The following is a 23,910-nucleotide window of genomic DNA, read 5'->3' on the forward strand; positions in this document are numbered from 1 at the left end:
CTTAGAAAGAGCAGTTGTGGTTAGTGACCTACTGATATCTCTTTGTGTATCCGATTAAGGAATTCATAAGACAAATGTGTTTTACTTACACAATTTAGTTTATAAACCCATTTTCTTCTGTTTCTTTACCTTTTTGGGGGCTTTTAGGGCTGTAGAACCCTGTGATACCTTCATACCCAGCAAACATTCTGAGCTCCTAGAAAAGAGGAACATCAGTGGAGGAAAGAGCGACACAGGGTTTTTTTGGGGGGGGGGGTCAACGATTTGGCCCCCAAGTACCTCCAAGTACCTGTTTAGGAGTACCTCCTAAACAATAATGTTTGTGAGGTATGCAGACATTTGATAAAGCTACAAGACTTTGAATTTTACAGACTTAACTGATTTTGTGCCTTATTTAGAGTTTTTTTTTTTTTACCAATGAAATCCTTCAGAAATGAAATAATAATTGAAAAGCCAAGCAATGCCTTCATTAGCCATGGTAAAGAGAGCTGGGGACAGGCCTGGATTGGGAACATATTTTTACACTTTACTTCAACAACTAGGAAGCCTGGCAACTACGAGAAAAATGAGATATATATATATATATATATATATATATATATATATATTTATTTATTTTTTTAAGAAAAGACCAATGAATGAACATTTTCTCTGTGAAGTTTGGATTTTAGTTAATGGTCAATTAGTGAGTGAAAAAGCCGCGTAACTAAATCTCGTATGATTGAACGCCGCAAGGAGAGGAAATTTTTCTAATAAAAAGGTGTCGGGAAATCTCTATTTATGGCGTTGGCAAACTTTCTTAAGGAAGTAACTGGCATGGAATACAACGTCTGCTGAATTCTACACAATGCCCCTTTTTTAAGTACTGTAAAAAAACCGGAAAAATATCCAATGATTGTGCATCTAATAAACAGCAACTCATTGTGGTTTATTGGACAATTTGAACTCTACATGTCGGGCAAAGTGCCCGGCGCCGGATATTTCATCTAGCATGAATAGCTGGGCTTTGTTAACCTACAAACAAAAGGCAGATATGAAGATAGAATAATACGCAGCATACATGGGCTGGCACGCGGGGGGGGGCACATATAATCGTGGACAAGGTATGTTAGGGGAGCACAAAGGACTTGCTGTTCAGGTATTCCTGTAACATAAAACCTGTTCTTTGTTAAGGAAGAGGAACTTTTATCTAGAAGTCTAGACAGGTCCTGCAGATTGATGGACTGGCAAAAGAATCATAATTGCATTGTATTAAGCAATCTTTTTTTTTAACCCCTTAATGACAAAGCCCGTACATGTACTGCTCGAAATGCGTTGTTTTCAATGGGTTTAGGGACCGCCCATTGTCCTTAAGGGGTTAATAGATTCTTCCCGGTCTCTAAGTGGCCACAAAATTTTAATTTGGTTGCAGAGGTACATTCATAGCCGCTGATGTCCAGATTTCACTGAGGGAACTCCCAACAATTGGGCTTATGCCCCTTGCTGCCAGATGCCCCAGCAAGGGTTTGTTGGCAGCTTCCCATGCACACTGGCCAAACTGGCAATGGCATCAGTAAAAGGAATATGGGTGGCCCATATTATGGTGGCACGTAACGTGAGGGTAAGCGTGTGTGACAGCATGCTGCCTCCCATGTATTATGGTTAACCCATGCCTGACATCAGGCATCAATGGGTTTCCCATGATAGTACACATATATGTTGGTATGCACATACCTGTATGTATGTCACATTATCAGACTTCCACAGCTTCAATCCTAGATCACTACAACGCACGCACATACAACCAAGTCACGTCTAAACCACGCGTTCACCCGACATCTTTTACAACTGATAAAAGCCTAAATGTACTCTGAGGTCTTAGAGCGTGTTATGCTCTATTTATTTGTGAAATAATGCAGACAAGGAGAACGTGTTTTTGCTGTATACATTACATATATACATTTTACTGCTCCATACAAGGCTAATATCTGCTGTATATCAATGTTGTTTTTGTGCCTGAAGAAAAAAAAGGCAACACCTGGTTCCATTTAGACTCGGATTTCCAAACTGCAATTAAACTCAGCCATCCTAGCGTTATCACCTCCTGGTTTTGGACCCTTTGTGTGCCAGAGAAGTGAGCAACAAAATGTTTACCGCCCATCACTCAAGAACCCATAGGGCACATTAAAGGCATGTAAAGTTTGGCCAAAAAAATCATGTTTTTAAATAATATGGGCATATGCAACAAGGGGTTAAGGAGAAAAGGACGCTAGGGTTTTAAATTCGGTATTCCACTCAAAACAGCCCTATTACAGACATTTATTATTTTACACTCTCTGTCTTTTGAACAAACACCCTATCACAATATTCCAGAAAGATTTATAGACACCAAATATTTTGACAACAACGGAGTCTTCTTCCCCCCCCCCTTGTTCTTTAAAAACAGACTTGCGTATTTTTTCACGGAACACATTTCTTGGCTTGTAGCATAAAGACGCAATGCTAAAGCCAAAGATTTTCCTGGAAATAATACAATACCACCAAAACATATTTATTTTAACTCTCCTGCTCGCTGACGGCCTTTGCCCTTTATTTTATGGGAATAAGAAAAAAAAAATGATACTTTTGTATTATCTTATAGTATTTAATAGTGATACGTGCCATGTTTTTATAGTAGAACAATATCTGTTATAATCATAGAGAAGCTGATTTCAGAGCCAAAATCCCAGAGAAACTCTTCTATGACAGTAAACATTTGATCTCACCACCTAACGGTGTGCGGAATGTTGGAAAGCGTAATGCGACCTTTTGTCCTATTCCACAAGTATTTTAGAAACAATTGGGATCCATGAAGACCAAAGTAGACCCCAACATTGCTCATGTTGGACATTTACTGGGGTCTGTGGTAGACAATTTAATGATGTTCTTTGCCAACATTCTGTCCAGCAGATGTAGGCGAAACTACAACATGTAAAATAGAATTGGTCCATCCAGTCTGAACAGGGATAAGCAAAGTGTAGTTAAAAGGACAAAAGTGTCCATGTGAAGGTTGGTGAAGGGCTTTAGAACATCATTAAGTTGTCCACCACAGACCCCAGAAAATGTCCATCATAGGCAGTGCCTATCCCTGAGTCTGACCATTATTTATGCCGTAAAGGCTCATTCCTTGGTCTTGTCTTATATTCAGGAGTCATATGCCTATCCTGTGCATGGATGAGTTGAGAGGTTTTGGTTATATGAATTGGCCAAAGCGACATTTTTTCTTTTTCCCTGTTTGCACATATTTGAGGTTGTTGGCTCCTCATCAGTCTGGTTGCAGCTTGCTGTCCAGGGGTTAATGGGGAGGAGGTTTAATTGCACCTCCCCCAACACATTAATAAGGTTTTGGTAGCAGTATAAACTGCTTTGTGTGTCCACTATGTAGGAGGTGAGAGTAGGTTCTCACCCTATTGAGAGTGTGCCTTGACGTGGCGGGTGAGCTTAATTATGCTTTGGCCAATTCATGTAACCAAAACCTCTCATTTATATTATGTTTATATATTTGTTGCCAACTTTATTAGGGTAAGAAGCGCAGACAGTTTTTTTTTTTATACATTGTACAGCCAATACACTGTTTTTGCAGCATGCTCACACTGTTTGGTAGGCCTCGTATTACACATTTGTATTATTTGAGCCTGAGACTAGCTTAGCGCACCATCATTTTTTTCTTTTCCCTGTTTGCATGGATGAGTTGAGTCAACTTGCCCAATACATAATGACCCGTTTATACAGTGGGAGGAACCAGCTGTGCCCATTGTAATTATGTCTCTTTCTCCTCCCCAGTGCAAGAGACACACTGAGCCAAGTATTGGGCCCACCCAGAGTTATGTACATTCCCTTAAGTCCGGTGTGAAGTACTTACCTTCAGTGTTGACACAGGACTAAGCCAGTGCAGTGTCCCCAACTGCACCCTCTTCACCTCTGTCCGAGCTCCAGGATATGATATCATATCCCAGTATTCTACCCTTTTAGGGCATGTGGGGCCAGGAAGATATGAACGACGGAGGCTGAGTCCTCCATAGTGTTAATAGGCCACGTAGGGAGATCAGTGATCTCCCTTTTTACTGGCCCATTGAACAATGGAGATCATCCAAGATGGTGATAGCCGCCCAATGCCTAATCAGCCTAGGTCAGAATAAGCCACTGCTCATGCCGCCTCCATAACCATGTGTTCATTCATTCATTAGGTAAGAAGAATAATAGAGGACCCCTTTACATACTGTAGCAGATCCACAATACTAACATAGAGAATAACGTATTTACCGATGGCTTTAATAATCGGTATAGGATGGTTTCCTTATGCCCCTATGACCAGCTACTATGTTAACTAAGAAAATATAAAAAAACCTTTACATTTTTTTGCTTTGTTTGCATGAAAAATACTTTGTAATAAAATATTACAGCAAGTTTTATTGAATGTTTCCTAAAGATTTGTAGAGGGTTTTATTAACTTCCTTTTTTATAGTTACACTGTTTCTTTTTATACCAAGGGATATATTAGTTTAAACCACATACTAAAGTAGGATGTTCCCGATGGAGTTGGCTCCATGTGTCAAGTTATCAAAAAAAAAAATAGGGGGTGATAAATGATCGGGTTAACATTGAACAGCTTCCTCTCAGTTTTAGCCAGATGCCCCCCTGCTACCCCCGGTGGCTTACCTGCTGCCTGTATGCATGCAGATAAACTTAGAAGAAAGGAACATTACCTCATTAGAAAATGTGGGTTTAATTAAAACCAGAAAATGAGCTATAACTCCTGGACACTTGGAGGCCCCATGCTGCCTCTTAAAATTTCAACTTGGAAAATTGAGTTCTACTGTGGCATTTCTAGGAATGTGTTTCTTGTTTTACTGCTGACGTGTTAGGTTTGTCGAGAGTTTATTACGAGTTTCGCATCAAACAAGTGGGAATGACAGAAGCATAGAAGCGAAAAGGAAATCGCCCCCCTTAGTTTATTTGGGTAATAGCATTAAACCTTTAAAAAAAAGTTGGAGAAATACAAGCTAATTATACACAGCAAACAAAATTATGTTTAAGCTGAAAAATTAACATTTTTATCACAACTCTAATGACATAAAGTCATGTTTTTATTTGGTGGCAGTGTCCAGCTATCCAGTCTTTCTGGCAGGCTGGTTCTGGGGGTGGTGAAGAGGGTGGGGGGGTATGGATCTCTTGAGCAAACCGGAGGCGGTTTTATTGCACCTTAACACAACAAACTTATAAACGTACACTTACCATACACCTTTTAAATGCAGCCAAGGCAGTGATACCCAGGTTTTTGCGCACTCCCACGACCCCGCCGATATCTCTCTGGCTCCAAAAAGTAGCCTTTATTGAGGAAATGGTGTGGACATCCAGGGGGAAGGGTTACCAACATTCCAGGCGTTGGTTCTGGTGGCACGAATTTGTCTCCTCCGCAGATTTTCGGACCATCCTGGGTCGGTTCCTTCCGAATCCCCTCCCGTCTGCGTCCTCCCAGTGACTGCTCTACATACCGCGCTTGGGACCGGTAGGGACGATCGACAGTTCACACTTTGGGCTTCTGTTTTTTGTTCCCTTTTTTGCTATGATTTTTCTCCCTAGGTTCGGCCTTTTCTTTTTCGGCACTATACATCAGCAGGGTAAATTTTGTACGCTGCCTTTCACCTTTACTCATTGTCGTGACGGCATTCTGATGCCTCATTGTATTAATACTTACCTGGAACAACCACTGTAGGAGCTTTTTGTTTGTTGTTTGTTTTTCGTTCCCATTGTTGAAAGCTTTCCTTTTTGAGCTCCGTTGTTCATGCATACTCGACTGTCGCTGCCTCCTTCCACGGAGTTACTCCTGCGCGACTCTCTGCGTATTGTCGCTGCGCTGGTCTGCCGACTGGCGCCTTTCCTTATTACTACATGTTCGGAGGTTCATGTCACAGGTTGTCTTTATTAACCACTTGCGGCTTTGGACTGCTTATGTATTCCTTACGTATACTTTTTGTATCTGAGCCATGTGTGTTCCGCTACTCACCTGTCATATCGTCGTTGTGTATGCTTATTGTTCATGATCTCTGTATTTTTTACACTGTTCAATAAACGGAGAATAAAAAAATAAAGACATGTTTTGGATTTTATATTCGCAAAGCCACATTTTCCGAATCTATTTTTGAATATGTTATTTGGTTTAATCCAGTAGGGTTTATTCACTAAAGGGAGAGTTTGTAGGAGAATTGTGGTTTCATCCATCTGAACGACCAACAACCTCTACAAATCATTCGAACCCTATGAACTCATAACCATCCAAGGTTAAAAAAAATGTCCTAAGTCCATCAAATTCAACCCCTTTACCAACGTTTCCTGCTTTTGATCCAAAAGATGGCAAAAAAACCCAATTACGCTATTTTGGGGTTTTTGTCCTTTTTTATTCCAAAAGGCAATTAGATTTCTCCTTGGATCAAGTTTGGATCCTTGTTGTTGTTGTTATAATTATAATTATTATCATTATTATTATTATATTAATCATATTTTTTTCTCAGCTATGACATCACATCTGTCTCCACTAAAAGCATTACCGAACTATTTCATGCAAATCTATTTTTGTTTCCCATGATCCCTCAACGAAGACCGCCTTGGAACCCTGCAACCTGCTTACTGGGGCGTTGGTATCTCCTAAATACATATTTATACTGATAAGGGGAAAAATTCCACGATTCATATGTTTTCTGTACGTGTGAAAATTTGGATTGGCGATCATCTGGAATGTGACGGCCCCTCTTTACCGTGCAATAAAACAAATAATATTGCAGATTTGTGGCTGCGTGTACCTGGAATTGAAAGAAAATCAAACACTATTACAAAACATACATAAAAGTTACAATAAACTCCTTTTTTTTGTGCTCCTTTTCTTGTTTGCTGCTGTAATGTGTACCAGTCCTACCTCCGTCAATAGGTCAACAATGTTCGGCAGCATTTCTTTGGCATTGCGGGGGTTAAAGGTTGGTTTAGGAAAGTGGTTCTAGGTAGAACATTGCGAAATCGTTGAGCGTAAACATGAAAGGACCAAATAATTCTGTTCCACATTAAAGAAAATGCGGCGTGATCCTAACCTCGCCTGCACTGCAATAAACATCCCTGCCCTTAGAAACATATTACTCATACAAGTTCATGTCAATAACTAGCGATGAAGGGGGTTAGCCCGAGGGTCCTACTGATATTTCTAATGGTATCCATAAGGGCAATGATATTATACACCCTGTACCTCCCTCGTAATGCGCTGATGTTATAGATCGGTAAGTGCTTTCAGGTTTCATTGTTTATGAACAAAAAAAGTATATGCCAACCATCTGGAAATGCAGATTTCTTCTTTTTTGGGGGGGTTTTACTGTCTTAACAATAAATTTCCATTCTACCAAAAAAGGGCAGATAGATCTGTAATACAATCCGGTGCCAGCGATCCTGGTCGGGGGTACCAATCATCTAAAGAAAGCATTGATTAAAAGCACCAGGCCCCGGGGAAGTATCCCCTGCCACAAAACTGGGGGGCAGGTTGGTGTATTGGGCAACCAGGCTCATGTACCCAGAGCTCTCCCTCTTCTGCTCCTTACAGGTGATGGAACGAGCGGTGTAAAGACGCTGAGCTAGCTATTAATGCTGTGGAGTTTGCACTTAATAGGTGAAAAAGAGCGGTGAGAGGGCAAAACAGTGACTGCATACCTCCCAAGTGTCCTGGTTTTATAGCACAGTCCTGCAGAGCTACTGAACTGTCCTGCTTTTTCAGGCGGTGGGGATTACGGGATCTCTGACTGGCTCATCAAGGGAAACCGGCTGTAGCCACAGCTCTCATGCAGTCACCACACTAACACAGAGACATGGCATTCTTTTACTTTAGCGGATCACTAGGTGCAGATATATATACCATTACATAAGTTATGGTGAGTAAAGGTGATGGAAAGCCCTTCCACTTTAAATTAAGGGGGTAGTAGAAGCATTATTAAACATTCATCTACAGACACCAGAAGGCTTGTTTTTCCCTCAGAAATCTCATGGTGCTGCCACAACCACAAGGGATTCTGGGTAGGCGCATGCAAATAAGGTTAATAGACGCAAAGGTGATAATTGTTAACCATTGCCTCTATTAAAGTACTTTAATATGTATTTTTTCAGGAAGTTGTCCGAGACACTAGAATGTCCCTTTAAATATTGCATTAGGTGTAAATATACGTCCATCTTCATTAACCTGCTAGATCCTTAAAAAAAGATAATTAAGGAATGTTTGATGTTCCGGGCTTCTCGGTATCCAAACAAAAGGGTTAAATGAAACTCTTGTATGGAGGTTGCAGGGTTTTCCAAATGCATGCACATGAGCTGATACGGAACTCTTAGAAGTGTCATGTCTGCTTGTTGGAAGCGTCATTCAGCGTGTCATTTTTATCGCATTCTTTTCACGGTGTTGGTTTAGTGGGAGAGGAGCACTTCAGTTCGGCAATTCTGTCCCTTCTGGTTTTATTACCGAATAACGATAAATAAATACAAGAATAACATTTGCTTAAAGGGGAATTAAAGGGGAAACCAGCTTCTAGTATATTAATTGATTTATTAAAGCCACAAATAGCATGTTCTATTAATCGTATATTTAATTTAAAACAGAAGTCTGAGATCTGTGGCAAAATGTGTCAACAACGAGCATTAGCTCATCAATTTCCTCTCCTGAAGTTCTCGTCCTACCTGAACCAATGAACTTACTTAGCGATAACTTATAATTACGCGAGTTCTAAGAACAGGAAGTTAAGAGGGCTGTTCCAATCCAACTTCCTGTTAAGGTGGGTTTTTAATACGTATGTATCACTTATTGTAATACGTAAGATATATTGGGTGATTTTTTTGATGTATAAAGCTGGAAAATATAGGACTTTAGCAAGTAACATATGTTGTAGTTTGTAATATCCTTATATCAAAATGATATAAAACTGGTGGTGGTAGTGGGGGTGCAAATAAAAAAAAAAACAAAAGCTGGCTAGTGCATCTCTTACCTGAGTTTTGTGTAAAGGCTGTCTTGTCCAGTGGCAGTTACTTTGAAGGGGTCCATGTATATAGTGGGTACAGAGGCAAAAGGTGATAATTGTCACCCTATTCCTTCAAGATTGTAAGTTTGCGAGCTGGGTTCTTTTTACCTATTGTACTGGTTTATCTTAGTCTGTCAGTTCTTGTCTCGTCAGACCCCATGTATTGTATTAAGCGCTGTGTAAACTGTTGGTGCTATATAACTCAAAAGATAATAATAATAATAATTGTTGACCTTATTTGCATAGCCTACCCAGAATCCCTTGTGGTTGTGGCAGCACCATGAGATTTTTGAGGGAAAAACAAGCCGCCTGGTGTCTGTAGATGAGTGTATAATAATACTTCTACATACCCCTTAAATTTTAGTGGAGGGGTTTTCCACCACCTTTACTCACCATAACTTTTGTGATTGGTATTTCTCGTGCTACCCCAAGCCTCAAATATTAAGCCGGTATCACAGCCTCATGCTGACCAGTGCTGTTAAAGACAAAACAGGTGTCAATGAGCAATGATCTGGCTATTGCATCTCTTGCCTGAGTTTTGTCTAAAGGCTGTTCTGTACAGTGGGTAATTACTTTCAAGAGATCCATGGGTATAGAGGCAAAGGTGATAATTGTTGACCTAATTTGCATGTGCCTACCCAGAATCCCTTATGGCTGTGGCAGTGCCATGAGAATTTTGAGTGAAAAACAAGCTGTTTGGTGTCTGTAGATGAGTGTTTAATGCTTCTCCTTCTGCTTATATGTATGTATGTGTGTGTATATATATATATATAATTTTTAATTATTTCTACACCATCATCAGAACAAAACCAAAAGTGTACTAAGGTTCCCTCTGGGTGATGTGAGCATCTTTATAGGCTTGCGTTAGAGGATGTGCCATTAAAAGAGTCAATCAGCTGCGTGCGATTTGTATCCGGCGTTAAAACACATCCTCTCCTCAGTAAACTTACATGTCGTGTACAAAGACATTTCCTTCAGCTGCTTGACCACTAGTAATCCCTTTAACACAGCAAGATATGAACCATAAACACACAGCTAGGTAATTGAAAATGTATGTAGAGATTAAAAACAAAGAAACAAGAAAACACAGATTGTAGAAATAAAGACTTGTAAGATAAATGCCCCGAATACACTATACCATGAATAGAATGAAATATGTGGCATCAGGGCATGAATGGGGGTGTGGAATAAATGCAGTTCTGCTCAATGCCACATCAATGTACATTCAGTATTTACGTTTATAAAGTGTTATTTTCTGAGCATGCTGCTTTTCTGAGAGTTTTGCTGGAGATAAAGTTTTTTTGTGGTTTTTCTTTACTTTCTGCCTAATGGAAATCTTACTTTAGACCTTCCTTCTTTTCAATAAAGGAAGATGATGGAGAAAAAATATAGATAGTCCTGCGTTCCCATGAAAAATTATGCAGATCTGTGATGTCACTCTATGATGCCAACATTTAGGAATTAGCTCCGCCCACCAGGAAAGATTTCCTGCTTCCCATGATCCAGACAGTAGAAGCCCCTGCCTTCTGTCCTATTCCTCCTCAACCACCTAATAGACTGTAAGCTGGACTTTTGCTTAAGTGTGTTAACATGTGTTAATGCTATTTTTTATTTTATATAGTGTTCATTGGGACATTATTGTTCATTTTGTACTCTCCCCTACTGTAATAGCTTTACAGAGTCTACTGGTGCTTTATAAATGCATAGATCCAACCTAAAGTACCTGATTAAGCTCAAGTGAGTACTTGTGGGAGAGAGAAGGCTTGGTCTTCTGGTCTTAAGCTCACAAAGGCTGTGGTGTGATTTTTGGAGCCTCCTGGTATTGGCGTATTGCATTATCCATAGAAGGTAATTATTCAGGGTAACTTACGGCTAAAGTATTCATAATGATAACGATTCTGGCCAATTCCGTATTTATATATTTGGATAACGTTAGTGTTACTCTGTAGAGTCCTACTTGATTTGCATTTGCCAATGAACTTTGCGTTGTACCACGTGATCCTTTCCCGATCATCTAGCGTGTATCTACATTAGTAATAGGGTCGTTCTACTTAAAAAAAAAACACAAAACTTCAAGGCATACTCCACGTCTAAGTAGTAATAAATCAGAGAAACCAGATAGCTGCCAATGTTTTTTTTTTAAATTATGAACCTTACGATATATTTTTGTTTTTGGAAGTTTCTTCTTCTTCCTGCCCCATCACTGTCCATCCTGTGGGGACCTCGGATTTTACCCCCCTTAAAGTTCTGCCTCAAATAAGTGACTTTTTGAAAGCCTTCAGTGCCTTCTATGTGTTCTGCCAATTGAGACTGAAAAGTGGGAACAGATGGAATTAGTTGTTATGCGTATCTTGCCAGGAAGTCCCTCTTAGAGAATTTCTGTTGGCAGAAGAACCTTCTTTTGAGACGCACATTTCAGCTGGATGTTATGGTTCAGGGTAGTGAGGTCAACGGAGCAGCATCCTGCCAGCTTGCTTCACTAACATTTCAGCGCTGACCTAACGCATGAAACGTGTCACTCTGGAATACTTTAAAGAACCAGAACAGGCAATCCGACTTGCTTTATTATCAAGAACGCATATAATCATACATTTAAACTAAAAACATATAATAAAGAGCACCCTGCTTCAGGTATATTGACCAAGAATTTATTTTACGGTAGAGCGATTGTTACTATAGACCTGTGATTTTTAGAAAGTGGTGTAAAATGTAGAGATTATTGATATGAAAGTCTTTAGATATGCTAATTGATGATATTTATTCCCATGGGTTGGGAGTGGGAAGGGAATTGGGTGAGCAGTGGGGAAGGTTAAACGCAGCTCCCATACCACGGAGAAAGAAAGGACCCTCCCCCGAGACACTGGAAAGCAGCGCTTTACTTAGAGACTCCGGGTCAAACCCAGAGAGTTCCAATTTATCCTATGTTGAGATTATCATGGTTTTTTTTAGGGGAGTGCACCTTATATGATCATTCAGGTCCCGATTTACTGAATATGGTTGGTCATCAGCGCACTCAACTATCCATACATTTTATGGACCTAACTTGGGCTCTAAACCCCACGGCTTAATAAATGGGCAGCCAATCAGAATGTGAAATCCAGATGGATTGTGTTAAATACTGTGTTCTAAGCACGAGAAGCAGGTAATAGAAGTGAAAATTTAATTAAAAAGAGAAAACTGCTGAACCGCTAAAAAAATTTTGTTAAACCAACATCCAGACAGTTTTAATGCTTTAGTGATTAACATATTTTTGTTCCGCCGAGGTGACAGGTTTGCTTTAACCAGAATGATAGCGGAAACAGTTGCTACAGTATAATTAGGTTAAAACTTGGATGTGCAAGAGAAATATCGAGGATTAAAGGCTCGCACGTATAACCAAAAGGTGAGATCTTCATTATTAATGCGTACCAGAGGACTCGTGTTTTAATAGCGCTCGGATTTGTGACAGCTTTTTCCTGAGAATTCTAGCAGCTGTTAACATTAACAATAAAAGCAGGTTACTGGTGAACTGGGCATCTATATTTTTTTTTTTTTATTCCAAATGTCTGTTCTTCTTAACATACATACTCAAAATTTTCACATCTTAAATAGAGTCTCTCTAGATACCAGTGAGCAAAGAGGTCCATGTCTGGACTTACCTTTACACCCCAGCAAAAGAAATTGCATATATTACAGAAGAAAAAAACCTCACATATGGTCTGATCTTTCCCTGAGGGCAGAACTAGAGGTCCTCATGCTCGATTTAGTTTATTCATAGACTAGACATACGTTTGATATACGAGGCAGCTTCACCATGTATATGCAGGCTATCGTGTGTACAATGAACGTCACGTCATAAACACATTTGTACATAATACATTTGTAAGCACTCTACTTTGGTGCAGCACCAACAATCTTTTACAGATTACTCTGTAACATATAATAAAAAAGGCAACAGTCATCAAAACAATAATAAAAATGGGGTTGAGAGGATCTGATGAGAGGCGGTGTGGAGATTGGTCTTCCTCCTTGAGAGGAATGAGAATAACCCAACTGAGTATAGACAGCAGCATAACAGGGTGTTTTATATCTCTGCTTGAGCTTTAGCTCACTTATAACAAAGAAAACAACCTCCATTGATTTACCATGCTTGAATTAAACCTTGAAGAACCCTGTAGCCTTCCAGAGCACTAGCATACCATAGACAGCAACGTTTGACACATTAGCAAGAAGGTTCATGTCAGGACTCACTTTTACAGTTGGGGTGACCCTTACGGGAAGAAATTGCCAACTAAGGTATAAGAACATCTCAGCTGAGAATTTTCAGCTCACTCGTGTCATTACAGAGGGAAAAAAAAATCTATTGCTATAAATCAGTCTGTAGAACCAAAATACGAGGCAAAGCTTCTCTGCACGAGGCTTTGAAATTGCTGTCCCTTCTCAGTTGCGTTATCCTCATACCTTTTTATGTAATTCTTTCCTGGGGGGGGGCTTGTGGGATTCACTCCAAACGTAAAGTGGAGTCCAGATATGGACTTACTTGTGAGTAGAGAGGTGCCAGCTTCTCCTGTTTGATTGTATGGAAAAGCTGGCAGCTTTAATGCTTTTCTACTGCGGGGTTTTTTTTTTTTTGTTTTTTTTTTAGCTGCATATTATGGTTAAAGGAGGGTTCGGGCTAATGTATCAGTAGCTACAGGTAAGCTGAAGCTTGCTATGCACCGTAGAGCTGGCAATTAAGTTGCTCTTATACCTCCATATATGAAATTCTCCCTATAAAATAAATACTTATTACAGAAGGTTTTCTGTGGTGTGGTGTTTCATGGAAGCTTTTACAATCTACATAATCATACATAACCAAGAAAATTAAAACACAGGATAGGAGAGGCTACCTAATTAACAGTTATCTGCAAAAAATAAATATATTTATTAGCTTTCAATAACTGAAAAAGACAAACCCTCTCTAAAAGAATAAAAAATTATTCATTATACGTGGATGCGGGAATGTATACATGGTGCAGGAGAACAATGTTTAACTTGGAAAGTTAGTTTACTGGAACCCTAGTAAAAAAAAAAAAAATAATAAAAAAAAAATAAAAATATATCTTTGTTCCTTAAGGGACCAAAATATAACGATGACCTGGATTTTGGCCAGGGTATATAAAATGGACTTATTATTATGACTCAGGCAAGCAAGCAAAATGTGCAAAAGTAAGTCAGGAAGAAAGAAATAAAACAGATGGAAAGTCAACCCTTTGATGTCGCCAGAAAATTTATGGTGTAAGGCTTTGATATAATTTTTACTGGCAATCTTCTGAATCTATGCATTTTACATTTCTCGAAGCATAGCCGAAGATTGGATAAGACTTAAAATTTGGGACTTATCCAGAAATGGGTGTTGTAATAAAAATACCCATTCTGGCAGAAGTTACCCAAATTGCTATAAATTTTGCAGGGAATTTAACATTTTTAACAGCCATAGTGATGCTACGTCATATCACAAGCAGAATGATTGACTTAATGCCTTATTTACTGCGGATCTGCTCTCTGGACCAACAAAAACTCTTCCGCAAGGGCCCTAGAGCCTATGGCTTGTAAATCATGGAAGTTTAAGTTTGGCAACGTTTGAAGCTCTAACAAAGTATTCTGGACTAGCCCAAGATGGCAACCCTTCTGCCACCAAACTGGGGGTTAGATCGCCCCTTTGGGCAATCAGTCTTCTTAATGGTCTTCTGCTCAATGAGACAGTTACAACAGAGATCCTAGGAGGACTACCCGGGGCCAGCACAGCCTCCATGGCATGGTGTTCTTAGGCACGCTGATGATGTCATATCCCAGGACTGAGCAACAAGGACAAGTGGGTGCAGAAGGGACAATTGGAGTCACTGTCTTGGGTCAGCCATTGGATAGCACTGAAGAGAAATACTTTGCTGTGCTAATTCCAGGGAAAGAAAATCGGAGAACATGGGTGACTGACAGACAAAATATTTTCCTTCTAAATAACTCCTAAATAAAAATTTTGGGGGGGCTTGAGTTTTTGTCTTCAAATCCAGCTACTGGATAATTGGATTAGGCATCTTCATCAAAGAGGTCATCGCAGCCAGTTTTCATAAATAAAATATCAATAATAACAATCAATATGATCAATGGAAACGAGGCCGGAAGAAGAATGCGTACTCTGACCACCCAAAACCAAGACTTTTGGCTTCTGGGCTTCAACTCTGTGTATATTTCCCTCTAACCTCTATAATATTTTTTGAAAGATCCCAAAGTGCTCGAGTAAGAGGAAATCTTGCCAAAGTGGAACAAAAAAAAATACAAAAATCAATTTTTGGCCAGAGTTCACTCTTCAACTTCCCTCGACTTTACCGCAGAAAATACTCGGGTTATAAAAGTCCAACCACTGTATAAAGCATGTCAGATAAGTGCGTTGAACATACATTTCTTTATTACATGTAACGGTTCCTTTAACCCGTATGCTTGACTCGGACGTTATACGTTAAAAAGCAGGCAGTTTCAATGAGTTTAAAAAAAGTTTAGTTTTAATGCAGCCCTACCACTTAAAAAGACTAAATAGAGAGTCAGATAATTTTATAAGTTAATACATCATATAGATGACGGCGGCAACCAAAAGGTTTTTATAACAGCCCTTAGGAAATCCATGAAGCTATTTATTAATAAAGTCACCTGTTTTCAAGTAGAAATTTCAGCTGTAATATATCAATGAGAAAAGCACCGTTCGGAATACACAAAGGCCATAGTAGAACATAACTAACTCATAGACTTCAAGCTGAATCTGCACACTAACCTTGGGACTAGAAGACAACCATACACAACAAATTTGAAGCACTCACCAAAAACTGGTAACTTGGTTTTAGCCTAACCTACGGTACACACATCTTTTCTCATGGGTCTCAACAATGGCGAGGTCCACATCTCAACTTGCTTTTTTTCACTTGGGGTGGGCCCCAAGTGATCCCCCCCAAAATACCATATAAATGCCATACACAACAAGAACGGACAGTCACTTTATAGCCTCTCCTGCGGTGGGTCCCTGCTTGAGTGTGTCTCAAGTTTTAGGTCACTGGCACCATTATAGAGAAACAGGCTCCATCAACATATCAGTCGGATCCCACCCAAAAGGACAATGTAGACTTAAAATGCCATCCCAAATTTGTTTTGTATGGTCTTTCGCCCTACCAGGGATCTCTGGGGGCTCACCACAAGTGAAAAGGTGAGTCCAGACTTAGATCTTGCTTTCTTCATGCTGTAGGCCCATGAAGACTGAAATGTTTATTTGGTGGTGTTGGTTTCCTTATGAAGGAGAATGTTGTCTCACCTTTTGGTTCTAGACTGCCCTTGGTTTAGGATTGTGCTGATATGCTAGTGGAGGTTTTTCTTCTTCTCTGTAATGGGGTTAGAGCCTGAAATACTCCCGAGTGGGGAATGTCCTTCCTTGGTGAGAATTCCAAATCGGTTGTGTGTGGACTAGAGGTCATAACCCTGCTTATATATCTCTGATAATGGTTTTGGACTTTAGGCCCCTTTCTTCAGTTTGTTTGGACTCACAAAATTATTTTCATATTTCTTTATGCATCCTATGGGGCCGTTCAAAATTTGAAGCGAAATGTTTTGGCTTTGAGTTATTTTCCTGGAATTATGCTGCTTGAAGGCTTATAATAGGATAAACTGTACAAATCCTAACAAGAAAGCATTAAACGAGCTTTATAAGAAATGATACCTGTTTTGTGTGTGGTGATGTATTTCACAGTTTTGTGCCAGATAGGTTGTTGGAATATCTCCTGGAAGTACTTTTAATTGTTAAATGTTTAAGCAGATCGAGGCTTACGGAGAGATAAAGATCTCATTCTGGGTTAAACCCTATTGGGAGTTTAATGCGGCAGGCGATTCATTTTGTAGAATTAGCTGACATAATTTATTCAAATCACTGTCTCATTTAGAGTAATTATTTAGAATCAATTTTGCCAATCACATCACATTAACCTATGGGCATGAAATAAAATAAAAAGTGAGCATTTTCCCCCAAAAAAATAAATAAAAAAAAAAGAGGAAGGTTTGCCTAAACAAATAATAAATAACATAATTAAAAACTAGACATGACTTTGGGTCTCAGTCCACAAGCACCTGTTTTTTGTACTTTATTTTGCATATATTATTCATTTTTTCCCTAAACAACATATAGATTCTCGTTATACCTGGGAGGTCAGCATCCATGCCAAGATAAGTGGTAGATAAGTGGAACAGCCTCCCAGCAGAAGTGGTAGAGGGTAATGCAGTTAGGGTATTAAACATGTATGGGATAGACATACGGCTCCTGAATCTAAGACGAGACCAACGACTGATTAAGGTTTGAGTCTTTACAGCAGGAAACCAGACAGTTTCTCCAAGTTTAAGAAAAGACCCATCACACGTATTGAGTATTTCATTTGGTTTTATTGTACAAAAATAAAATTTTGGCAGCATGGTGGGAGTCAGTGGAAATTATAAAATTATATCCTTACCCCAAATTTGGATACAAACGACCCCCTTTAGAGAACATGCGTTTCACATGATCTTTTCATAAACAAAGTTCGCTCTTCTCCTTTTCCTTTCCGAACGTCCTTTGGCGCTGCTGCTATAAACTCAGCTTGATTGCCGTGATTCAGAATAATTAGAGGCTCTTTTTTTTATCTGTCTATGATGAGGACGGCGGCTGAAAGGATGAGTTTTCTCTCTAAATAAAAGTTTGTAACACTTAACAGCCTCATCTTAGACAAAAACAATAGCAAACAACCGAGGCCTTTGGTAGCCAACAGCTCTGATGTGATGCTGAGACGCTGGATTCAAACTGATAAACACTTTTATGTCTTGGCATCGATTGCAAGAAAGCAAATGCCGATCTTGGAAAGATTACCCCGCGCATGGAAAATATAATTACACGGAGGTCTGGGTTGTACTTCATGTATTCAAATCAGCTAATGCAATGTCCATGTTTATTCCATGTTTATTGCATGTTCCTATGGTAGAAAACACGCTTTGGGGCTCTTATAAACATGTGACGGATGGGTTGTGCCTAGAGTCTCCTGTTAAATCGCTGCTTCCCTGGTGCTCTGGGCTAGGATTTTAATGCTTGGTGTTTGGCCACGCCCACTCTGTCCAGGTTCCACCCACTCTCCACCCACTTTACACCCTTTAAAGCCTAACTGATGCTAGCCCTGATTTCTGCCATGGCCCCCAGAAGAGGAGGAGGAGGAGGAGGAGGACAGGACAGCCAAGCCTGAAGCGTTCCCAGATATGAAGATACGCAGCCCCTTATTTCATGTATATGGTTTTGTTAAATTTATTTTTATTGTGGGCTGTTCCATGCAGTAAATATCGTTATAAAAATACAGTCATATTATCTTTGTTTGAAAGGACCGTTCTTTTATCAAAATCTATATTTTACAGTTGAATGCACTAAATAAATTTGTCAATTTGAATGTTATTTTTAATTTTCCCTCTCCTTTATTATAATAACGCGATGGAACCTTTGGTGCTTTATAACTTAATGTTATGTAAAATAAATACATTTAGTTATGCAAAAACTTTTTTAGGAGCTCAGAATGTTTGCTGGGTATGAGGGAATCGCAGGGTTCTACAGCCCAACAAGCCCAATAACATGTATTGAAGTAGAAGTGATTGGGTTCAGTGATGTATTTATCCAGGGTGTTGCCCTAGGCCTGATCCAGAGGCATCCTAGGCATTGCCCCCAAGCAGCCCCCTTCCCGGCCGTCGTCTTCTCTGCGGAGCGTTAGGATATGATGCCATATCTCGGTGCTCTGTGATTTAAAGGTGCGAAGCGCTTGGAACATTCAGCAACGGCATGCTGGGAGGTCTACCTTAAATACATAATTGAATGGGTTTATGAATTAAATTGTATAAAATTCCTCATTCTGTTACATAAACAGCGATTAAGAAGTCACAAAGTCACATAAAAAGTCCTGGTAAAGCCCCAACCTATAGCTACACCTATAACACCTGAATCTCAAGCGTCCCTCTTTGGCCGTTTGGAAATTTGGGCCGTATGGGATTAGCATATTTGGGAAGAAATTATCTGAAATAATAGCTAAAGGAGTATCCAAATAAACCACACTTTAGGAGAAATGTTCTGTGGGCAGTTTTATAAGAAAGCATAAATTTAAAAAATTCCAAGATACTATATATTTTCAGCCGTACAACCTAAACAGCTGGCTTGGCCGATACAAACGCTTTGTAACATTGTACTGCGGACGGTCGGAAGAAACATCTCACTTCCAAACATTCCACGGACGCTTAGCAGAAGAGCATTTCAGGTCAATGCTGACAAAATTGTTTTTATTTTCACTGAGAAATTCTAATAATATCTAATTAGGTAAAAAAAGAAAAAAAAAGATAGAAAAGGTTGTCCATGGAGGTTACCTAAAATAATATTTTGAACTTTAAAAAAAAAAGACATAAAATATAATTTTGGTTACTTTTCTTATGTTAGTAATTGCCTGCTGTTTTTATTAAAGTATAAATAATTTACTTGAATTCATTTTAAAAATTGGAAAGAAATTCAGATTTTTTTTCATACTTTTTCATAATATATATTTTTTATTTCCTATAACATGGAGATTTCTTGTTAGAATCTCACATTTTTTTTTTTTTAATGCAGGGCAAATTGGAACAAAACAACAAATGACCTATGTCACAGAGACCCTTGGCCGAGCACAACGGCTGCTGCAACTGCATACCACCCAAGTGTCCCTGTTTATTAGAGACAGTCCCTCATATGAAATTCCCTCTGTCTCTCATTCCTCCCCCGATGCCTCTCTTTTCTCAGAGCTGAGTATGAGGGTTATCACAGGTTTCTTCAGCCCTAAACGCCCCAAAAATGTGTAAAAAGACACCAGGAAATGTGTTTAGAAAATAATTATGTAAATAAAACTTCTCCACACAAGGTGCTTAAATACTGATGTCTCGGTGAACCCCCCCCATCACACCTTTTTTTCACACCCCCTAATAGTAACTTCCGCCAAGAACATGAATCCGTCATCCTCGCGCTCCACATCACATTTATCATTACGCACTCCAAACAGGCAAGCGGCACTCAAAATCCGAGGACTATAAAACCAGTCAGAATCAGTAAAAAAGGTATAAATCTCATTTATTATCAGTAGAAAATACAAAAGGACTCTGAGCCGGACACGCTTGCCTTTTGTATTTTCTACTGGTTTTCTAGTTCGTGGATTATGAGGGCCGCTTGGCTACTTGGAGCGTTTGCCTTTCTGGTGGGGGTTCTGGATCCGACCCTGCGGTTTGCTGAGCACCATCCGCTTTTTGGGGGGGGATTTGTCAACCTGGTCTGTATAAACCTGATATATGTGAGTGTGCGGTTTATTGGTACCGTGGATTAACCTGTAATCCGCCAGCATTTCAGTCCTTAGTCATCAGGAAAACCATAGATTGCAAGAGCAGAGCCCCTTTCCTACTGTGCCGGTATGATTTAACGTCTGTCGATGTTGCTGTTAAATTTGTATATTTGTAATTGTTATCCTCTCTATTTGTATTAGAGCCATTGAATCTTCGTTGTTTCTAAATGAAATGCAATATAAATGAATGAATGAACGAATTAATAAATAAATTGCAGACATGGATTTTATATTATTTTAGGCTATTTCTACAAGAAGAGGACCTTCCGTGTCTTCGTGTCTTAGTTAAGATCTGATACACGGCTCTCATACCTTTTATGATCTACCAGATTTGCCTCCCGAATCTTGCCCGGCACAGGCGATAGAGACGGAACATTGTCATTAAGTCGTCATTAAAATGTAACAATATTTATGGTCTTTTAATTTCTGAAGGTAGGCTGCCAAAAATCTCAAACGCCGGATTACACAGTAACGTTTTCCGAATGATTAGTTTAAGACGATGACCCTCTTGAAACCTTTGAAATAAAATCAGGCAGGAATCAGGAGAGAACTGACATAGAACAAGCAGAGACGTGTTCACCGTAGGTTTATAACGAGAATAAATGTTGAATTAGTTACTGTTTCTCCGAGCTTCCAGAAGACATCTGCTGGTCCTGAAGATGTGCTAGAGATGTGTTCCATCCCTGTCTACCAAACCACCTGGAAAATATCTTCATTGAACATATGGCTAACTCAAATCTTCCATATGATCATATTTTTGTTTGTTTTTGGTTATGTTTGATGGGAGAGAAAGGATAACAAAGAGAAGGTCAGGGAACCCAACATACTAATCAGTTGCTCCATGTTTTCCCTGTTGTAAAGAAAATACAATTGTCAATGCAAACTGGATCACTCAAGCCAAAAAATAAAATCCCTTCAAGACTTCCGGATTATCAACCTGGAAGGACGTCTAGCAGCTGTTCAGGTCTCTACTGATTCATTCGAAAAAGAGAGAAAAAAAAAATATAATTCATGTTGTATTGGTGTTTTTGGCTTCATGGATAAAATCCGTAAACATGAAAGCTCATGGGATGACAAAACACTTTATTTAAAAGTTTTAAAAACATTTTAGAAAGTCTCATCACTTTTTTTTACTTTGGCCATAGAATGTTTGGGATTTTCTCAAAGCTGTATTTATAGTTACACAAGAAGGATTAAAAAAACCCAGAAAAACTAAAACCACCCGTTTTAAAATAATGTTTCCCTATGAATTACTCCAAGGTAAACTATCCAAAATATGTTCTCTGTGGATAGGAGACATAGAAAAAGAAACATGTTTATGGTCTAGGTTATTGCAACATATACTGGCCACAATTACCATGAACGTTACAGGAACAATAAGCAAAAGAAAACCATAACTCCTTGTTTCCCAGGATCTGGTTCTAACAGCGTCTACGGGTTATTGACATCCAATAAGCTGAGTCTTGAGAATGCTCTCCACACAATAATAGTAATTATAACATTGGCTACATTATGCATTGTTTGGGACCAACTCAGGCCTCCATGCATGAGAAGATTATAGCCAGGGGCTACCATCCGGTACTGGGCCAAACCAGGGGTCCGGGTTGTGTCGCAGGTCCCGCCATTGGCCCTCATGATCTGCTACCAAGGACTGATGGCACTCACAACTGTTTGGGGGCAAAGATGCCCCTGTGGGACATGTTGCTTGTGAAGTCCGGGGCCCCTGGGGCAACTTTCATACCAGGGCCCTGTGGTTTCTAGTTACGCCCTTGTACACAATATTTATCACAATATTCCATGCGAAGCCGACAGTGCTACTATTTGAAGTTTTTACGTCCTCTTGTAACATTATTATCATCCATAACTTTACTAATGAATTTCACATCAAAATACCACAGTAGCGTTAAACTTTAACCCCTTAAGGACAATGGACGGTCCTTAAACCCATTGAAAACAATGCATTTTGATCCCGGCTTTGTCATTAAGGGGTTAATACGGACACATGGAGTCAAAATACATCAACAGGAACTTACATGACAAATATGAATGGTAATGACATCGTATGCAAACTGCACATACAATATAAAAGAGATTTGTCCAGTTATTTTTTGAACCAGTTATTTTTTTTTATTTTTTTTTTAGAATATCTTCCTGTCAAGAACAGAGATTTCAAAGACATCCGTTTCACCTCACATCTGTGCGAGGACGAGTAAAACACTTTCATTAGCAAAGCCGATTGGTGTAATACTGACGTCTCTTCAAAGGTTTGTCATCCTGATTTCGGAAGCGCTCCCGAAAAGAAGATAATGTCTTTCACCTTAATGGTCTGGTGCTTATATCCGCCACAGAGGGGACTGACACACAATTTGGTTTTTTTATTGTAATTGCAGAATTCAATTTCAAATACTTTGGGTCCCCATTAAAATGGATAAGGATGAGTACATTGCTTGTAAGGGTATCAATCATATACCCTAATACCCTAATAAGTTTGTTAATACAGCGATGTTAGCGCTCATACATCAAAAGATCTCACTCACATTTATTCACATAAGCTTAAGTTTTATCTCGGCATTTAGGATCGACACGGGGAGCTTCTACCCTTCACTGTTAAGAAGGGAGTTCTGTTCTTTATAATCTAAGTGATCTTTGTGAATGAAGGTGTCAGAATATGACATCGTATCTGATGTCATAATTTCCTACTAGAACAAGTTGGGAGCAGAGACAATTCTCTGCTCGCTTCACTAGACACCAGAAAGCCAGGCTTCCGTATTGGTCCTGAACAATGTCAATGGTCCATTTGGGGAGATCAGACATACTTGTAACTGGCTTATTTGGTGGCCGAGTGGCTGCTGTCGCCCTAGTTGGCCAAGTCCAGAATACCCTACTGATGGGATCCTTAAAGTTTGGTAACTATTGTTTGGTTGCATCTTGATGCCCTCAGAGTAACCTGGCTCACCATCCATTAAAGTAATTACTTACATTTAAAAAAAAAATAGAAATGCATCCAACACAGTAAAATAAAAATTGGAAATGTTTAACACTTAAGAAAAAAAAAATGCTCCAGAACTAAGGCAGCCAACTTGGAAGAGTTCCAGCCGCCATTAAAATACAACTCCCACGTTTTTCAGCAAAGCTTTTGGCTGGATGAGTTCTGGCTGAGGGGTATGGAAGATGTAGTCGAGCCAAGGCTGGAAAGTGACCTGTTGGCTACCTCTAGCCTAGCGCCACTTCAGAGCGGTCAGTCAAAGTCATGTATAAAGAGCATTAATGGAGCAAAGAGGTAAAAGTGATGTAGTAACCTTAGCAACTACTGTGATATTGCTTCTGATTGCTTTGCACTTACCATTTTGCACACGAGTTACCTTTTACAAAACCCCCATAGTTTGATTTAGGAATTTCAGACAGATCTCTCCAAACCCAGAAACCAGCCATCAAAAAAGTACAGA

The sequence above is a fragment of the Sceloporus occidentalis genome, unplaced genomic scaffold (assembly GCF_023333645.1).
Source record: "Sceloporus occidentalis isolate IW3139 unplaced genomic scaffold, rSceOcc1.0.p SCAF_122, whole genome shotgun sequence".
Taxonomy (NCBI): Eukaryota; Metazoa; Chordata; class Lepidosauria; order Squamata; family Phrynosomatidae; genus Sceloporus; species Sceloporus occidentalis.